The sequence below is a fragment of the Rhipicephalus sanguineus genome, chromosome 11 (genome assembly GCF_013339695.2).
Source record: "Rhipicephalus sanguineus isolate Rsan-2018 chromosome 11, BIME_Rsan_1.4, whole genome shotgun sequence".
Lineage (NCBI taxonomy): Eukaryota > Metazoa > Arthropoda > Arachnida > Ixodida > Ixodidae > Rhipicephalus > Rhipicephalus sanguineus.
The window spans coordinates 137,698,700-137,704,699 of NC_051186.1; the positions used below are offsets into that span (position 1 = coordinate 137,698,700).

A 6,000-nucleotide genomic window follows, 5' to 3' on the forward strand; every position below is an offset into this window, starting at 1 on the left:
ATCACAATTATCCAGCGCATTCGAGCGCGTGGCTGTGGACGCTCTCGCTATCCGCAGCGGCTGCTTACCATTAAGTACAAGCTTTCGTTCATGGTTGAAATATACCTAGCATGCGACAAGACAACGTTTGGCATCAATTCGGCGTCGGTCTCTGTATATTATCGAAGAAAACAGCGGCTCAAGCGGCCGACTGGCCGCTCCAGACAAACGGGATTCGGACCGTACAAACAGATCGTAAGTGAAACACGGTGCATAGCTTTATTAAAAAAAAAGCGAGGCTTGCACCAAGCCGCGCAAGGCTTGACACAGCGAAACTGGACGATTTGGAAGACTAATCTGGTTGTTTCTAGGTTGCTTCTAGGTTGCTTCTAGGTAGTTGCTGGGCTTTAGCTAGGTGATGCTAGGTTGTTTCTACGTTGGTTCTCAGCGCAGCGAGGTTCAAGTTAAACTACACAGACAGTCACAGACACGACACAGATGTCCAAACTCCAGAGACAGAAACCCGCGCTGAAACCCAGTGTTCGCACCTCTCACAGATCTACGGGCAGGTCGTCGTTGGCTTAGGCCTTCCACTATATGGGGGTCTTCTCGCAGCCGCCGTTGCCTTTTCGTTCCCTAGTGTTGGGCTAACTGTTGCCTTCTTCCTTTTTATTGGACCAGTGCTGAGTAGCGGGACTCACCTCATTTTTGTGGCACATACCCGTTTATGATTATGATAGTGTCCTGATAGGCGCCACAAATTTCTGCAGCACATACTCGTTTCCTAGTGTCGAGCTAACTGTTGCCTTCTTTTTTTGGGGACCAGTGGGGAGTAGTGGGATTTACGCAATTTCTGTGGCACGTACCCATTTATGATGATGATAGTATTGTGACACGAGATACAAGGAACAATTTGCTAAACATCGTCGCTGTAAAAGACAACGGCCTTTGATCCGTAACCGAGCAATTTTGATCCGTGATCCCCCCGCACCCCCTCCACTACAAATCTTGTCGGATTATCTTTCACCGTAGGGGGTGGGGGGGGGGGGCTTGCTCGGGATTTTACGGTGATAGGCTTGCGCGCGCAAACGCGAACAGCTGAGTTTATTCTGGAACTAACGCGGCCACTAGCGATAAGGCTCGAATGTTCGATGCCACATGTATAAATGCCGACGCGCCTTACCACAGATTAGATTATCGACAACCAATGCTCTGTTAGCCTCGATGCGTTTTCAGCGTATATTGCTTGTAGTTTGACTTTTCGTTTCCCGGGCACAACTTCGCTCAAATAAACAAGTTTGTCTTGAACGCGCCGACTGCTGCTTTCATCAACGTCACGACCACGTGACAATATGACCTTTTTGGTGTGTTCAATGCAGAAGTGTTTCATCCAATGCAATTGCATGGCTGCAGTAACCACGAACTTATGTAACCAGCCTCTATGTTCGCGCTACTTACAGGATGACTCCGCCGGACCCGTGTTCACTAGAGGCACGGATGGCAGAAGTCTACAAGTCGGCATCCTGTCTTATTCTGCAGATTGCACCTCCACCTCAGCAACAAAAGTGTTTACACGTGTAGACGTTTACGTACCATGGATCAAGGAGAATATAGGAATGCACGAGAAATATGAGCCACTTCTTCTGGCGGTCCTGTAATAATTTGTATGAAATAAAGTGGGAAAAAAACTTGACGTGCAAGACCTTCTGTGATTCTGTGAGCAGCAAGACCACATGTCATTGGCGGGGCGAAAGCGAAGTACCGTAACACAGAGTAGCTGAACATTTATTTAACTATATGGTTTATTCGTCAAAAGGTAATAAGTTTAGGCACATTGCAACAGCATAATGGCAACGGCAGTCTTAGCAACCGCAAGTCTATGCCAGAACCTTTCCCCTGCGCTTTTCGCCAGAATTCCTAAAGAGACTAACAGCCGGCCAGAACGTGTCTTGAGACCCCGATGAGAACGGAAATACCATGCAATACAATGACAAATCGATCATTCGTTTTCTTGTTTAAGGAGCGTTCATACTTCACATTGCGCTAGAAAACCGCAAATATGGCGCAGCACGCTAAGTTGCTGTTTTATAGCTTTCTGCTACGCTTAATAATAATATATAACATTTTACGTGCCAAAACCACGAAGTGACTATGAGGCACGCCGTAGTGAAGGTCTCCGGAAATTTCGATCACTTGGTGATCTTTAACGTGCACCTAACCATGCTTCATCCTACTGCAATTTAAAAAAATTGTTGACCCTACAAGCGCCGCCGTCTTTGTGGCAGCTCGTGAATCGGCAAACGATTCACGAGCATCTTCGCCACGAAAGATGTTGGACCTATAATTACACGAGGTGTTTCTTTATATTGCGGTAGCAATTATATGGACACTCTCTTCGGGCTTTTGCCGTCGGCGTCGCCATTGCCGTCATGTCCCGTATATATATATATATATGTATATATATATATATATATATATATATATATATATATATATATATATATATATATATATATATATATATATATATATATATATATATATATATATATATATATATATATATATATATATATATATATATATATATATATATATATATATATATATATATATATAAGCCACAAAAAATCATCAAGAAGAAATATTTTCCGTGTGCGCGACCAGGGATTCGAACCTGTGACCCCCTCGGTGCGAAGCGCGCCGCGTTAAACGATTCTGCGACGAAGCATCCGGCAATTAGCGTACCAATGGCGAGCTATTTATCTACAGTATTTACTGCTGGCAGTACGCAGAGCAGCGAGGCGCTTTAGCGTGTTCTCTTTATCACACACGAGACACCGCGAAAACCATGCTTTAAATGTCATCGCCCCGCTCGTTTTTCGCCGTAGTTGCGATGCTCACGCGAGTCCTACTTTTACCACCTCTACTGTGCCCTGCAGGGCAGTTCGCCCGTGCGCGCGTGCTTATCTTGTGAAAGGGGCGGTTTGCACATATGTCTCGTGCTTTCAACGCAAAGTTTGTGCTGAAGTTACACAGCGCACGAATGTCACTTCGCCCTGTGCAGCGGTTTCGTTTGCGAAAGGAGTTAGCTGGTACCAAGAAGAGCCAATGTAGGGGATTGTTCGTTGCATAGTCGACACTTGCATCGCGCTGGTCAAACACAATGTAACAAATGTGAGAGTTGTAAGTTCCAGCTCGTCTTGTGTGTGTTCTTTTCGTTCGTCCACTGTGCTTGAGCAGCGCGCTAAATAAAATTGCGATGGCAGTGAGGCCCCTGTCGTCTGCGCAAACGAGCACTACACCGAAGCGGAAAAACTATGCCGCATCTAGAGTTACATTCAAGGGAGCATTAAAGGGACACTAATGGCAAAAGTTACGTCGACGTTGATTGCTGGAATAACGTTCGAGAAACCTTTTAGAGCTTGTTTCGTGCCAAGTAAATGCTTATTTTGAAAGCAAATCTCGTTTTAGTGGCCCGCGCAGCGATAGCGCACTGCAAATCGCCCGCCTGAAGAGGCCAGCTGACGTAGCGTTTGCCTTGCCGTGCGTTGCCCGCCTTTACTGCCCGGCAGCCGACGCTGAGGTTTCTGCTCTGAAGGGCACATTACAAGCCCTGCCCAAGTTGCGGTTAATCTCGTAATCCTCTGCACGAAAGTGCAACCGGCGCACGCGCAGATTGCTTGGTTGTTTAGCACATCATTGCAGAGGCATGCCCTCAGCCACTTCGGCGTGGGTAAATTTGTGGCACCCATTGCAAAGTGACGTTGGCTTCTTTGCTGCAATTACTGTTGCTCAATCCTAGCAAAAATCACCTATAGAAAAACCAATAGCCTATCGGATTATTGAACATATTGTCACGTGGTCGTGACGTCGACGAAGACAGCAGTCAGCAGGTCGGAGATGAAACTGTTTATTTGGCCGAAATTGTGGCCGGGAAACTGAAAAGCAATCTACAGCAATACACTGATGGCGTCGAACAGAGCGTCGACCGCCGATCAACTGACAAGCGGTCACGCGCGTCGGCTTTTATACAGGCGCTATCGAACTTTCCAGCAATATCGCTGGTGGCGGCGTAATCTCTAGGCAAAGCTGGAACATTCGCGTGCGGGGCGCAATCTTAACAAACCGATCTGCTACAATCGTGACGCTTCTAGAACACTACTTCGCGGACAGCGTCGAGCGTTGATAACCGTCCCTGCCGGTCAAACCCGAATACATCAAAACAAGACAAGGGGGCGTGGCATTGCCCCCCTCTGAAAAAGCATCGTCCCGATCTTGTGAAAGAACAAAGAAGAAAAAAAAAGCAAGTGCATACACAAACAAATTACAATAACACAGGAAAAAAATAGAGTCCCCAGGCTCGCTAACGCGCAAAAAACGGCTTAAGGCGCACGACATGGACGACTTCAGGTCGCGCACGGCGCCGCTGAGAGTTCGTAGTGCCGTCAGGGACAACCTCATAGTCGAGTGCGCCGAGGCGTCGAAGTACCCTGTACGGTCCGAAGTATCGTCGAAAAAGCTTCTCACTAAGTCCTCGTCGGCGTATTGGCGTCCATACCCATATACGGTCACCGGGTTGGTATTCCATGTGGCGTCGTCGAAGGTTGTAGCGGCGGCTCTCAGTCGTCTGCTGGTTCTTGATCCGTAGGCGGGCGAGCTGTCGTGCTTCTTCGGCGCGCTGTAGGTAGGTGGTGACGTCGATGTTTTCCTCGTCGGTCACGTTTGGTAGCATGGCGTCGAGCGTCGTTGCCGGGCTCCGTCCGCAGACCAACTTGTATGGCGTCATCTGCGTCGTTTCCTGTACGGCAGTGTTGTACGCGAAGGTCACGTACGGAAGGATGGCGTCCCACGTCTTGTGTTCGACGTCGACGTACATGGCCAGCATGTCGGCGATGGTCTTATTTAGACGCTCGGTGAGGCCGTTGGTCTGTGGGTGGTAAGCGGTCGTGCGGCGGTGGCTTGTGTGGCTGTATTCCAAGATCGCCTGAGTCAGGTCAGCCGTGAATGCCGTACCTCCGTCGGTGATGAGAACCTCTGAGGCGCCGTGTCGAAGGACGATGTTCTCAACGAAGAACTTGGCTACCTCAGCGGCACTGCCTTTGGGCAGGGCTTTTGTTTCGGCGTAGCGGGTTAGCTAGTCGGTAGCCACGACGATCCATTTATTTCCGCAAGTCGACGTTGGGAACGGCCCCAGGAGGTCCAGCCCGATCTGCTGGATTGGTCGCCGAGGAGGCTCGATCGGCTGAAGGAAGCCTGCTGGTCTTGTGGGCGGTGTCTTCCGTCGCTGACAGTCTCGGCACGTCCTTACGTAGCGAGTGACGTCGGCGGCAAGGCGCGGCCAGTAGTACTTTCCTTCTACTCGTGCGAGCGTTCGGGAAAGTCCGAGGTGTCCAGCCGTTGGGTCGTCGTGCAGGGCATGCAAAATTTCTGGTCGCAGTCCCGAAGGTAGCTGGCTCGGGCCGGAGTGAAGTTCTTCTTTACGAGGACGTTGTTTTTCAAGGAAAATGATGCCAATCCTCGCTTGAATACTTTTGGGACAACGATGGTCCTGCCCTGAAGGTATTCCACTAGACCCTTCAGTTTCGGGTCGGCTCGCTGTCGTTCGGCGAAGTCTTCGGTACTTATGGCTCCCAAGAAGCTGTCATCATCCTGGTCGTCGGGCATTGGTGGGTCGACGGGGGCGCGAGACAAGCAGTCGGCGTCCGAGTGTTTCCTTCCGGACTTGTACACGACAGTAATGTCAAATTCTTGAAGTCTAAGGCTCCACCGTGCGAGGCGACCTGAAAGGTCCTTCAAGTTAGCTAGCCAACACAAGGCGTGATGGTCGCTCACAACTTTGAAGGGCCTGCCGTAGAGGTAGGGGTTCCCGTTCCCGCGTTGAAACCCGGTAGGGACTCTGACGGAGTGGTCGAGCATTTTCTTCTGTTATGATGCGGTGCTTAGCAAGGGGCGTTTGTCGAACCCGCGATGACGACGAGAAATAGTCCCTGTATTCCTGCAGAAGGCGTCGAAGCTGTT

The 6,000-nt window shown here is 49.5% G+C and overlaps 1 long non-coding RNA gene across 1 annotated transcript in view; it reads left to right on the forward strand.

Annotated features, from left to right (window-relative positions):
• LOC119374728 (uncharacterized) overlaps window positions 1-1,679 on the forward strand; it is a 46,692-nt gene extending 45,013 nt beyond the window's left edge. The window contains exon 2 of the long non-coding RNA XR_007414447.1: window positions 1,440-1,679. This is a non-coding gene — a long non-coding RNA (uncharacterized LOC119374728). The remainder of the gene's footprint in view (window positions 1-1,439) is intronic.
• The last annotated feature ends 4,321 nt before the right edge of the window (window positions 1,680-6,000 follow it).